At 38.3% G+C, this 14,477-nt stretch overlaps 1 protein-coding gene and 1 long non-coding RNA gene across 6 annotated transcripts in view; one reads left to right on the top strand and one right to left on the bottom strand.

Annotated features, from left to right (window-relative positions):
- Positions 1–14,477, top strand: part of CTNNA3 (catenin alpha 3) — a 1,675,875-nt gene that overhangs the window by 1,289,448 nt on the left and 371,950 nt on the right. The gene's annotated exons all lie outside the window — the stretch shown is intronic.
- Positions 1–14,477, bottom strand: part of LOC127484125 (uncharacterized) — a 42,021-nt gene that overhangs the window by 25,702 nt on the left and 1,842 nt on the right. Inside the window, exon 2 of the long non-coding RNA XR_007910887.2 lies at positions 12,122–12,221. This is a non-coding gene — a long non-coding RNA (uncharacterized lncRNA). The remainder of the gene's footprint in view (positions 1–12,121; positions 12,222–14,477) is intronic.

Genomic DNA, 14,477 nt, shown 5'->3' with positions numbered 1-14,477 from the left:
ATGGTTTTTTTGCTTATTATAAAAGTTATATATTTGGGTTCCCTGAATTCAAACTTCATCTCATGTGTTGGGGTTCATTGTGTATGTAGATGTAACCTGGCTCCCTTGTGTTAGTCACTGAGAATTAGGGCAGAGTAGTAAATGCTGTACTGGCTGCTCCTATTGCTGTGAGCAGCAAACTATTTCTTGTCTCTGATTCAAGAGTATCGTATCTCCCACCAATATTTATGAAATTCTCGCAAACTAACTTACTACATTTCAACCAGTGAAAAATTTTAGACTAATGTGCTTGACATTCTCTACTTCATCTTGAGTGTTTTTTCCTGTTTTTAATTAAATATTATATTTTGATTTATTGCTTACCCACTGTTAGATAAACTTCATACAATCAGGAATTAATTTACATCTTACAACTATACTGAAAGAGATCCATTACTTGGTTGAATGAGTAAGAATAGAGGTTAAATATAGATCCTACTCAGGGCTTCACTGAAGATAAAAGCAGACAGTTCTTTGAAAGGGTCATATAATCTAAATTGTTACACAAATGTGAATTTGGTACTAATTTTTCTTTTCAATAAAGAACATGGCTTTAAAAATAATACTTTGAGTTCCAACTTATATCTATTTCTATGTAATTTTTAAATAGACTGTTCAAATTTGAGTGTTTTTTAAAGTATTAACGATACCAACTTCAAAGAGCTCTTATTTGAAGGTAAGAAGGATTCAGTAAGCTGAGCAATAAAGAACAATGTTCAAAGCTGTTTCTTAAGAAAACAGTAATGTAGCATGCTGAATAAGATTGGCTGTCTTGACTATATCAGAAAAAAGGGTGATTTTCTATTATTATGTTAGTGAGGAGCTTCTGCAAACAATGTAAAACAAATATGATGGCCCGTGCCATGGCTCAATAGGCTAATCCTCCGCCTTGCGGCGAGGGCACACCGGGTTCTAGTCCCGGTCGGGGCGCCGGATTCTGTCCTGGTTGCCCCTCTTCCAGGCCAGCTCTCTGCTGTGGCCCGGGAGTGCAGTGGAGGATGGCCCAAGTCCTTGGGCCCTGCACTCGCATGGGATACCAGGAGAAGCAACTGGCTCCTGGCTTCAGATCAGCGCAATGCGCTGACCGCAGCATGCCAGCCGCAGTGGCCATTGAAGGGTGAACCAATGGAAAAGGAAGATCTTTCTCTCTGTCTCTCCCTCTCTCTCACTGTCCACTCTGCCTGCCCCCCCCCCAAAAAAAGAGACAAATAAATTAAAACTCATTATTAAGAATAATTCTAATGCATAATTTTTATGAAATGGGTAAATCATTTGGGATTTTTGAACCTTTTTTGAATAATACCCTTAAGAGTATATACTTTGGCTTTCAGCTTCTATCTCTATTGCGACAGTATATCTTTGAGAAAGACGACATAATCCAACTTGGTCAGGTGTCTGCTCCTGAATTATTCCATTATGCACAAGAATTCAGTGCCACACATTACAGCTTGGCCACATGTACATATATATATGTATATATATATGCATTTTCTTTGATTTGGCATAATAAAAAATTATGTGGAGCTTTATGGTAGCAATGAATAGAGGTTAAAATATGAAAAAACTGAAAAATTTATTGTGGACATAAAATACTTTGACAATAGAAAATATGCTATGAGATTGTAAAAACTGTGTGAAATCTTTGATCATGGAAAAGAATATATTTTGAAATTTAAATGTTGTCATTTAAATAGTTACCCTAAGAGCATTCACTACAAGTTTTCAAAAATATGCTGTATAGCTAATTATATTTAGTAAAAGTAAACATTAAGAGGACAAATAAATAGAATTATTGATGATAATTTGGATTATTCTAAAATAGACTTTGAGTTCTCTATTTGGTTTTAACTTTATTTTGCCAATGTTTTGTTTAATTACAATGACACCTTGCTTTTTTAGACTTCCCACCAGACCACCTTCTACTTCTAACCTTTAAATAGCATAAGGTATAAGCCTATCAATAGAATATATTTTTTAATTCTGTAACTTAATATAATAGAATCCCAACCATTGAAAAAATGGATTTTCCCTGAACAGTCTTTTGCAGTAAGCTCTTTTAACATGGAGTTCATATTTTTTAATCTAAATTTTATGTTTTGCCTCTTCAAGAAAGATGGCACAATTGAAAAGCATTGATCACTTGGAGAGTTTGGAGTTGGGCAAATATGTAAACAACTCCAAGGGATACTGTTCATATCCTCATGTACATGAATGAGGGCTGGAGCAGGACAGAACATGGCCTGGTCCACAATTTCTCACAAGCCTTTATCGGAAGACATGAGTCATTGCATTTGGAGAGTTATTTATTGCATTTTTGATTATCATAACAGTGAGCAATGTAACCATGATTCTTTTTTTTTTTTAAAGATTTTTTATTTCTTTGACAGGTAGAGTAACAGATAGTGAGAGGGAGAGACAGAGAGAAAAGTCTTCCTTCTGTTGGTTCACCCACAAAATGACCTCTACAGCCAGAGCTATGCCAATCCAAAGCCAGAAGACAGGTGCTTCTTCCTGGTCTCCCATGCGGGTGCAGGGCTCAAGCACTTGGGCCATCCTCCACTGCCTTCCCGGGCCACAGCAGAGAGCTTGACTGGAAGAGGAGCAACCGGGACTAGAATCCGGGGCCATATGGGATTTCGGTGCCAGAGGCGGAGTATTAGCCTAGTGAGACACGTATCAGCCCTGTAACCATGACTCTTTTTTTTTTAACATTTATTAAATGAATATAAATTTCCAAAGTACAGCTTATGGATTACAATGGCTCCCCCCCTCATAACTTCCCTCCCGCCTGCAACCCTCCCCTTTCCCACTTCTTCTCCCATTCCATTCACATCAAGATATATTTTCAATTCTCTTTATATACAGAAATCAGTTTAGTATATATTAAGTAAAGATTTCAACAGTTTGTACCCACATAGAAACACAAAGTGAAAAAATACTGTTTGAGTACTGGTTATAGCATTAAATCACAAGGTAGAGCACATTAAGGACAGAGATCCCACATAAGGAGTAAGTGCACAGTGACTCCTGTTGTTGACTTAACAAATTGACACTCTTGTTTATGGCATCAGTAATCACCCTAGGCTCTTGTCATGAGCTGCCAAGGCTATGGAAGCCTTTTGAGTTCACCGACTGATCATATTTAGACAAGGTCATAGTCAAAGTGGAAGTTCTCTCCTCCCTTCAGAGAAAGGTATCTCCTTCTTTGATGACTTGTTCTTTCCACTGGGAAATCGAAGCAGAGATCTTTCATTTAGGTCATTTTTTTTCCAGAGTGTCTTGGCTTTCCATGCCTGAAATACTCTCATGGGCTTTTCAGCAGGATCTGAATACCTTAAGGGCTGATTCTGAGGCCAGCGTGCTGTTTAGGACATCTGCCATTCTATGAGTCTGCTGTGTATCCTGCTTCCCATGTTGGATCGTTCTCTCCCTTTTTTATTCTATCAGCTAGTATTTGCAGACACTAGTCTTGTTTATGTGATCCCTTTGACTCTTAGTGCTAACATTGTGATCAACTGTGAACAGAAATTGATCACTTGGACTAGTGAGATGGCATTGGTACATGCCACTTTGATGGGATTGAATTGGAATCCCCTGGCATGTTTCTAATGCTACCGTTTGGGGTAAGTCAGCTTGAGCATGTCGCAAATTGTACATCTCTTCCATCTCTTATTCCCAGTCTTATATTTAACAGGGATCACTTTTCAGTCAAGTTTTAACACTTAAGAATAACTGTGTATTAATTACAGAATTCAACCTATAGTATTAAGTAGAACAAACAAAAAAAAATACTAGGAGGGATAAAGTATTAAGTTTTCATCAACAATCAGGGCAAGGGCTGATCAAGTCACCATTTCAAATAGTGTCCATTTCACTTGAACAGATTTCCTTTTTGGTGCTTGGTTAGTTGTCACCGATCAGGGAGAACATATGATATTTGTCCCTTGGGAACTGGCTTAATTCACTCAGCATAATATTTTCCAGATTCCTCCATTTTGTTGCAAATGACCGGATTTCATTGTTTTTTTTTTTTTTTTTTTACTGCTGTATAGTATTCTATAGAGTACATATCCCATAATTTCTTTATCCAGTCTACCGTTGATGGGCATTTAGGTTGGTTCCAGGTCTTAGCTATTGTGAATTGAGCTGCAATAAACATTAAGGTGCAGACAGCTTGTTTGTTTGCCAATTTAATTTCCTTTGGGTAAATTCCAAGGAGTGGTATGGCTGGGTTGAATGGTAGGGTTATATTCAGGTTTCTGAGGAATCTTCAGACTGACTTCCATAGTGGCTTTACCAGTTTACATTCCCACCAACAGTGGGTTAGTGTCCCTTTTTCCCCACATCCTCTCCAGCATCTGTTGTTGGTAGATTTCTGAATGTGAGCCATTCTAACCGGGGTGAGGTGGAACCTCATTGTGGTTTTGATTTGCATGTCCCTGATTGCTAGTGATCTTGAACATGTTTTCATGTGTGTGTTGTCCATTTGGATTTCCTCTTTTGAAAAATGTCTATTGAGGTCCTTGGCCCATCTCTTAAGTGGGTTGTTTGTTTTGTTGTTGTGGGGTTTCTTGATCTCTTTGTAGATTCTGGTTATTAATCCTTTATCTGTAGCATAGTTTGCAAATATATTTTCCCATTCTGTCGGTTGTCTCTTCACTCACCTGACTGTTTCTTTTGCGGTACAGAAACTTCTTAATTTGATTCAATCCCAATAGTTAATTTTGGCTTTGACTGCCTGCATGTCTAGGGTCTTTTCCAGGAAGTCTTTGCCAGTGCCAATATCTTGAAGGGTTTCTCCAATGGTCTCTAATAGTTTGATGGTGTCGTGTCGTAGAATTAGATCTTTAATCCATGCTGAGTGGATTTTTGTGTAAGGTGTAAGGTAGGGGTCTTGCTTCATGATTCTGCACGTGGAAATCCAGTTTTCCCAGCACCATTTATTGAATAGACTTTCCTTACTCCAGGAATTGGTTTTGGATCCGTGATCAAATATAAGTTGGCTGTAGATGTTTGGGTTGATTTTTGGTGTTTCAATTCTGTTCCATTGGTCTATCCATCTGTTTCTGTACCAGTACCATGCTGTTTTGATTACAACTGCCCTGTAGTATGTCCTGAAATCTGGTATTGTGATGCCTCTGGCTTTGTTTTTGTTGTACAAAATTGCTTTAGCTATTGGAGGTCTCCTGTGTATCCATATGAATTTCAGCATCATTTTTTCTAGATCTGAGAAGAATGTCTTTGGTATCTTGATTGGGATTGCATTGAATCTATAAATTGTTTTTGGGAGAATGGACATTTTGATGATGTTGATTCTTCCAATCCATGAGCATGGAAGATTTTTCCATTTTTTTGGTATCCTCTTCTATTTCTTTCTTTAAGGTTTTGTTATTCTCTTTGTAGAGATTAATGTCCTTGGTTAAGTTTATTCCAAGGTATTTGATTGTTTTTGTAGCTATTGTGAATGGGATTGATCTTAGCAGTTCTTTCTCAGCTGAGGCATTGCTTGTGTATACAAAGGCTGTTGATTTTTGTGCATTGATTTTATATCCTGCTACTTTGCCAAACTCTTCTATGAGTTCCAATAGTCTCTTAGTAGAGTTCTTTGGATACCCTCAATAAAGAAACATAGCCTCTGAAAAGAGGGATAGTTTGACTTCTTCCTTCTCAATTTGTATCCCTTTAATTTCTTTTTCTTGTCTGATGGCTCTGGCTAAAACTTCCAGAACTATGTTGAATAGCAGTGGTGAGAGTGGGCATCCCTGTCTGGTACCAGATCTCAGTGGAAATGCTTCCAACTTTTCCCCATTCAATAGGATGTTGGCTGTGGTTTTTTCATAGATTGCTTTGATTGTATTGAGGAATGTTTGTTCTATACCCAGTTTGCTTAGAGTTTTCATCATGAAAGGGTGTTGTATTTTATCCAATGCGTTCTCTGCATCTATTGAGGTAATCATATGGTTTCTCTTCTGCAGTCTGTTAATGTGGTGTATCACATTGATTGTTTTGCACACATTAAACCATCCCTGCATACCAGGGATAAATCCCACTTGGTCTGGGTGGATGATTTTTCTGATGTGTTGTTGTATTTTATTGGTGAGAATTTTGTTGAGGATTTTCCGTCTATGTTCATCAGGGATATTGGTCTGTAATTTTCTTTCAGTGCTGCATCTTTCTCTGGCTTAGGTATTAAGGTGATGTTGGCTTCATAGAAAGAATTTGGGAGGATTCCATCTTTTTGATCTGAATAGTTTGAGAAGAATTGGAGTTAGTTCTTCTTTAAATGTCTGGGAGAAGTCAGCAGTGAATCCATCTGGTCCTGGACTTTTCTTTGTTGGGAGGGCCTTTATTACTGTTTCAATTTCTGTCTCAGTTATGGGTCTATTTAGGTTTTCTATGGACTATAAAGGAGGAGAGAGATGGCATGCACCAGGAACATCTAAGGGGAACATCTATCTGAAGGAACACCTGTGCAGCCCCCGAGAGAGCCGGCCGGCGGTGTGCCGCTCCCCCGCGGAAGTGGGGAAAGTGGCCAGGGGGAACCGCCCTTCCATGGAGGTGGAAGGGTCAGTAGCCAACCCGGGAAGAACCAGCAGCAAACCCGGGGAGGGCCGAGCAGACGAAAGAACAGCGCAGGGTCCTGTGTCGTTCCTCCACGAAGAGGGGGAGCGACACCCTAGTACTATTGTATTGGAATCTAAATCTCCCTTTAAGTCCCTTAACATATATTTTAAATAAACCAGTGCCCTGTAATTAGGTGCGTATATACTTATAATAGTTACATCTTCCTGTTGAATTGAACCTTTAATCATTATATAGTGTCCCTCTTTGTCTCTTAACAGTTTTTGTGTTAAAGTTTATTTTGTCTGATATTAATATGGCTACACCTGCTTTTTTTTCATTTCTGTTGGCATGGAATATCTTTTTCCAACCTTTCACTTTCAGTCTGCATGCATCTTTGTTGGAATGATGTGTTTCTTGTAGGCAGCAAATAGATGGGTTTTGTTCCTTAATCCATTCAACCAGTCTGTGCCTTTTAACTGGAGAGTTGAGTCCATTAACGTTCATTGTGACTATTGATAAGTAGTGACTTTGCCCTGCCATTTTCCCAAAGATATTTTCTAGTATATGCTTTGAGCTTCCTATGATCTTTTACTGGTAGGTGTAACCATGATTCTTAAAGGCCAAAAGTTTGAAAGATGGCAAGGATAACACAATACTGCTATTTTAGCCACTTTGTTTAAATAGATCACTATATATTATTAGATTAGATTATATGTAGTTATATCTATTATATATATTATAATTAACGTTTTCATTTTGTATCATTATTTCTTATTTCTGTCCCATTTTTATCTATATTTGACAAATATATCCCCTTTTATATTATGATTGAAAAAGTATCTGTAAATTATAAGATCAAAACCATTTTACAGATAAATTAGAAGACATGGATACTAAATGTTAAGGAAATTGTGTTTTGAAATATCAGAAACAGAATATCTCAGAGTAGGAGAAGGAAATGAGAGCAAAGACTCTTTTATGGTTTCAGCCTGTGAATATATCATGCTCTTCTGTGCAACAAGCAGTCAAGAAATATGGAAATATCCCAAGTTACCAGAACTGACAAAGCTAAGGCTAGGATTTATGAGATTCACATTCAAGTTATAGGATTGAATATATGCTTTGTTCAGGTGGTATGCTAGTTACATTAACATTTATTTATTTATTTAATTTTTTTTACATGAAAAAAATTAATACTCAAGAGTCAGTTATTCAAATAATGGCCATATATGGCATGGGTTTTTTTCGACTTTTATTTAATAAATATAAATTTCCAAAGTACACCCTTTGAATTATAGCGGCTTTCCCCCCATAATCTCCCTCCCACCCACAACCATCCCATCTCGCACTCCCTCTCCCATCCCATTCTTCATCAAGATTCATTTTCAATTATCTTTTTATACAGAAGTTCAACTTAGTATATACTAAGATTTTGACAGTTTGCACCCATGCAGATACACAAAGTATAAAGCACTGTTTGAGTAGTAGTTTTACCATTAATTCTCATAGTACAACACATTAAGGACAGAAATCCTACATGGGGAGTAGGTGCACAGTGACTCCTGTTGTTGATTTAACAATTGACACTCCTATAATAAACACTGTTTAAAGCTAAAATATGCATCAAAAGGATTAAGATGCCAACAGGCCAGAGGCAGAAAAATTTGAATCAAGTTGGCTAGAGAAAGAGGTATGCTAATGGTATAAAATCAGGAAAAACTGAAAATTACAGCTAGAGGAATATTTGGAGGAATTAAAACAGGAGCCTGAAGCCTAGGACAGCCGTGACTCACTAATAGGAAGAATCTTCAGATGAGTTCTAGGCAAACCACTAACGATGCCTTAATCCTTATCTGAATACCTGGGTTCAATGCCTGGCTCTTCTTTCTTTCTTTCTTTCTTTCTTTCTTTGACAGGCAGAGTGGACAGTGAGATAGAGAGACAGAGAGAAAGGTCTTCCTTTGCCATTGGTTCACCCTCCAATGGCCGCCCCGGCTGGCGCGCTGCGGCCGGCGCACCTCACTGATCCAATGGCAGGAGCCAGGTGCTCCTCCTGGTCTCCCATGGGGTGCAGGGCCCAAGCACTTGGGCCATCCTCCACTGCACTCCCTGGCCACAGCAGAGAGCTGGCCTGGAAGAGGGGCAACCGGGACAGAATCCGGTGCTCTGACCGGGACTAGAACCTGGTGTGCCAGCACCGCAAGGTGAAGGATTAGCCTAGAGAGCTGCGGCGCCGGCCTGGCTCTACTTCTAATTCCAGCTTCCTACAAATGTGCAACCTGGGAATAGCAGGTAATGGCTCAAATAGTTGGGTCCTTGACATGTATGTAACAGTCCTAGATGGAGTTCTAATCTCCTGGCTTCAGTCTGTACTAGCCCTGGCTGTTGTGAACATTTAGAGAGTGAATGAGACGTATCTGCCTGCCTTTTTTCTTCTTTCTCCCTGTCAAATAAATAAATAAAAAGGAATGCTTATATTGAAGATAATAGTGATAATAATCACGATGATGATCTGTGCTTATTGATCATATGCAATGCTGCATTAAACCTACAAGTCCACACAATATAGGAATAATGTAACTTTTTTTTTTTGACAGGCAGAGTGGACAGTGAGAGAGAGAGACAGAGAGAAAGGTCTTCCTTGTGCCGTTGGTTCACCCTCCAATGGCCGCCGCAGCCGGCGCGCTGCCGCCAGTGCACCACACTGATCCGATGGCAGGAGCTAGGTACTTATCCTGGTCTCTCATGGGGTGCAGGGCCCAAGCACTTGGGCCATCCTCCACTGTACTCCCTGGCCACAGCAGAGAGCTGGCCTGGAAGAGGGGCAACCGGGACAGAATCTGGTGCCCCGACCGGGACTAGAACCCGGTGTGCTGGCGCCGCAAGTGGAGGATTAACCTAGTGAGCCGTGGCACCGGCTGGGATAATATAACTTTTGTGATTGGTCAAAATGCCAGCTTTATTGTAATTATACTGAAGAATGCCATGGATCCTATGAATCAGCATGAATCTTAATGACGTTCTTAAATAGGTTTCCATCAAAATTAAATTCTCCCACCAAGACACTGTAACAGTCCAAATATCCACTCTAATTTAGAAGAGAAGAAAAGGAAGATGAATCTGTGCATCCAACCTTTTTTCTGTCTTACAAATAGATACAAACTCTCTTCCTTTGAAGATTGGAAGTGAGGAGTAGAAGGAATTCTAGTTAGAAACGGCGCCGCGGATCACTAGGCTAATCCTCCGCCTTGGGGCGTCAGCACACCGGGTTCTAGTCCTGGTCGGGGCGCCGCATTCTGTCCCAGTTGCCCCTCTTCCAGCCCAGCTCTCTGCTGTGGCCAGGGAGTGCAGTGGAGGATGGCCCAAGTCCTTGGGCCCTGCACCCCATGGGAGACCAGGAGAAGTACCTGGCTCCTGCCATCGGATCAGCACGATGCGCTGTCTGCAGCACGCCGGCCGTGACAGCCATTGGAGGGTGAACCAACGGCAAAGGAAGACCTTTCTCTTTGTCTCTCTCTCTCACTGTCCACTCTGCCTGTCAAAAAAAAAAAAAAAAAAAGAAAAGAAAAAAAAAAGAAAAAAGAAATTGCCTTTTACTACTTGTAACAGAGATTCCAAACACATATTTTGAGTATAATGATACTTTCCACCCTACCCTCCCTTTCTCCCTCACTCCTATACTCCCTCCTTCATCTTTTCTTATTTTTCTTTAATTTGTACAATGTCATATGGGAAGTATTCTTAAGACTGTTCTCAGGATAGTTTCCTTATTAAAACATGAATAAAGGAAAATGGAAACCCACTTGTATACTTCTGATATCCAAAGTTCAGAACAGCTGAGCAGCTAAACCAAATGTGAATTTACCTTCAACACTAAAATTGACTAATTTAAGAACTCAGTGTCTTAAACATTTGCTAGTACCTTTCTTTTTCTAAATAGTTAGTTAAGGAGCTGCAGATTGTAAATGGATAAATAAGTAGTTAGATTAATGGCAAGGGGGTACTGAACTACAAAGATAGCCCTACCTTCATGTTTACAGTGATAAGAAGTCAAAATCCTGTTTTGACTCAGAAAAGTTAAAAACTAAATTGTTCTCAAGAATATATTTCTGGATTGTATGCATCAGAATCATTTGCCAAATACTTTGGGAAGGAGCCAGGTAACTGCATTACTGTCAGTTTCAAAGAGCATTCTTATATCCATACTGAAGCTTGAGAACAACTCAAAGGGTGAAGTTAATTCCATATGAGTATGGAAACGTCCTTGATGGAGGTAGTGTTCTGACAGGTTGTTGGAAAACAGTGAATATTTAGAAACATGGAAATAAAATTGAACATGGAGGACATGGATATGAGCAGTGTCATGGAGAGAAGCAGATGGCATAAAAGCCAAAGGACACAGAGAGCTAGAGGTAATTGAAATAAATGAGAGACCATCATCATTGACCACAATGACAGAAAACAAAGAGAAAACACAGGTCTCAGAGGTAAACATGTGGGGAAATTATCACTGGCCAGCAGGAATATAGAATATGTATGATATTCAGAATAAATATATACATATACACACACATATATTTGTGTGTGTATGTGTATGCATATATGCAACTACATCTGCAAATCTTACTCAGCTCATTTCACACACTATTCATAGGTTATTTGGTTGATATGGGAAAAAAGCAAGATAAAACCCTGATATACCACTGGGGCACCTGCAAAAGAAGCTTCATGGGCAGAAGAAATAAGGGCCTCCATGAGAAGTGTTATTCACAGGAAAATGTGAACCTTTCCAGAGATTGTTTCCAACTAGAATCCACAATGTGTTCAACCTCATTCACATTTTTTAGACCTTGGTCCATATAGTTGTTAACATGTACTTATTTAATGAATGTCAAACTATGTGGAACAAAGGAAATATTTATTAGTGAATGTGATTAAATATCGCACTTAACATTGATGAAAAATTTGGAGCAGCTGTAGAGATAATTTGCATAACCTTGGCAGACAGAACATTCAAATGCCCTTTTCTAAATAATGCTTTCTAAATAAATCACTATTCATTCTTTGACTGTTTATGCCATTAACATTAAAACATAGGGTGTCTCACTATCTCCCTAAATGTGTATTTATGAAATACACAAAGTTTGTATACCATAAATAAAAGGTTTCTGAGTTAAAAAATAAGAAATGTATCTATGACGTATACTTAATTTATTAAAAACTAAAAAAAAGAAGAAAAGAACAAAACAAGAAAAAAGAAATAAAATGAGAAACATGTTTGCAATATGTGACCTTAGGTCAATTTTGTTGGTAGATGATTATCTCTCAAAGGTCACAGTAAAAACTAATCCCAGAATAAAGATGAAGTGAAGGCATACTAAGTGGTTGACGAAGAATTATAAATGGCAAAAAAAGTGAAAAAATGTTTAATTGTACTAGCTATTTAAAAATGCAAGTTAAGGGACCAGTGTTGTGGCATAGCAGATTAAGCCATCCCTGCAACACTGGCATTACTTACAGGTGCTGGTTTGAGTCCTGGCTGCTCCACTTCCTATCCACTGCCCTGCTCATGGGCAGATGGAAGTTCTCCGTCTCGTCTTTTCTCTCTGTAACTTTGCCTTTCAAATAAATTAAAATATCAAAAAAATCCAAAACATTTTATAAATGAAAGTTAATAATAAAAAAGAGTAATTTGATAAATTAAAAAGCAATTTAATAATTCTTAGAAACATTTATACAAAGATTGTGTAATGAACAATTCCAAACGAACTGGTGGTTAGGTAGAAATTGAAAAACTTGAGTAAACATAGATTTAGTTAGAGAAAAATTAAGTTATTCAGAGGCATGTATTGAACATGACATACAGAACTATTGAATATTCTTAGAAACATCAATTTTCTCTTTATTTTAATGTACTGTATTTAACATAGACTTGCATACTTAAAATTTGGTGTATGAATTGTATCTTATTGTTGGAATGATAACCAGACAGTATTGATAAACTTTTACTTTCATTTAGTTTGAATATCCAAACCTGGAAGAAATGAAATTTTTGAATGCAGTATGATGCTATCTGATCTGCCTTTGAATATGTGTATAGCTTGTGCACTTTATAGTATTACTAATATTTTTAAACTTGATCTCAGCCATATTGTTTTTACTTATTTGAAAGTTAAAGTTACAGAGAGAGAGGGAGGGAGAGAGAGAGAAAAAAGGGAGGGAGAGACAGAGAGAGAGGGAGAGAGAGAGAGAGAGATTCTATCTACTGGTTCCCTTCCCAAATAGCCACAGCAGCCTTCTGCCAGGTCTCCTACATGGGTACAAGGCTTCAAGCACTTGGGCCATTTTCCACTGCTTTCCCCAGGGGCCTTAAGAGGAGCTAGATCAGAAGCTGAGCTGCTGGGACTCAAACCGGCACCCATATGGGCTGCTGGTGCCACAGGTGGCAGCTTTACTCACTAAGCCACAGTGCTGGCTCCAATATTACTACTTTTAAGATGTTCTGCTACTTGATTCTGCTTAAGTTTTTACCTAATTAGTTTTATTATGTAGTCACCAGTTCATGAGAAAATTTCACAGGTTTTGGCCATCAGGATAAGGTAAATTTGTATTTACTCTTTTTAAAATGCTTAACTGTGGATTGGATAATTGAAACTTGTATTGAGTATTTCAATTTAAATAAATTGTAATATTAAGATAAAGAGAACAACAGAGTAACTGACTAAAATCTTTTCAAATATTCACTTCAGGATAGTTTATTTACCTTCAGGTTTTAGATTTTTATTATGTCACTGGGAATATGGGCTTTAGCTTTGCCAGTACTTAAAAGAATAAATGTGTTATCTTTGTTGTGAAGATAAAATTTTACAGAATAAGTTCTCTCTAGGTCAAAATAGAAGTCAACAAGAAATTCTTAACAAGTTACTTGTTATTGGCCTCACTCTCTCTGTAACATCTGGCCTGAGAAATAAGCAGGTTGATAAGCTTTGTGGTATAAATCTAAAATACCAGAAAGAATTCTCAGGTGTATATAAACAAAGATCAAGTTATTGTCAGTATTCAAACCATAGCACTCAAATAAAAACACAAGCACACACACTGGGGAAAGTAAGACATTGGAGCCACTTAGCTCTGAGTTGTTTTAAACACTGAGTTTTTAATATTTGTTTTTCAACTTGTTTGAAACTGCCTTTGTTCATTAAAAAGAATAACCCCTATTCGACTTGGTTGTAGAAATTAGAGGTAGCATACACAAAGCCCTTGTACAATTCTTCTCCATGTTTTGCATCTAAAATCATGTAGCCATTATTCTAAATGAGAGGATGATATAAGATACATCCTTTAAATAGTCATAAGATATTGTGATTTCAGAATAAGAATTTCTGAAACCTTAGTAAACACATTATATTATTAAAATACTTGTAGTTAAGGGAAATTGCCTATTTCTTTTTTAACAATATTTTTATTTGAAAGGCAGAGAGAGGAGGGTGGTGCTGAGAGACAAGGAAGGAAGGACAGAAGGACGGATGGATGGATGGAGGGAGAGAGGGAGGGAAGGAAGGAGGGAAGGAGGTTAGGAGAAAGGGAGAAAGAATTATTTCCTATCTACTGATTGACTCCTCAAATGTCCACAATGGCTAGGCCTGGGAGAAGCTATAACCGGGAATTGGGAACTCAATCTGGGTCTCCCATATGGGGGGTAAGGACCTAGCTGCTTGAGCCATCATCTTCATCACCTGCTGCCTCTCATGGTGCCCTTAACAGGGAGCTAGGATTGTGAGAGGAGCTAGTACTCAAACCCAAGTACTCTGATACAGGATGTACGGATCCCAAGCGTTGTCCTAACTACTGTGCCAAATTCCCACCCTACTTAT

Source organism: Oryctolagus cuniculus, chromosome 15 (genome assembly GCF_964237555.1).
Source record: "Oryctolagus cuniculus chromosome 15, mOryCun1.1, whole genome shotgun sequence".
NCBI lineage: Eukaryota > Metazoa > Chordata > Mammalia > Lagomorpha > Leporidae > Oryctolagus > Oryctolagus cuniculus.
The sequence above is the reverse complement of the archived record's forward strand: the minus strand, read 5'-3'. Positions and strand labels throughout refer to the sequence as shown.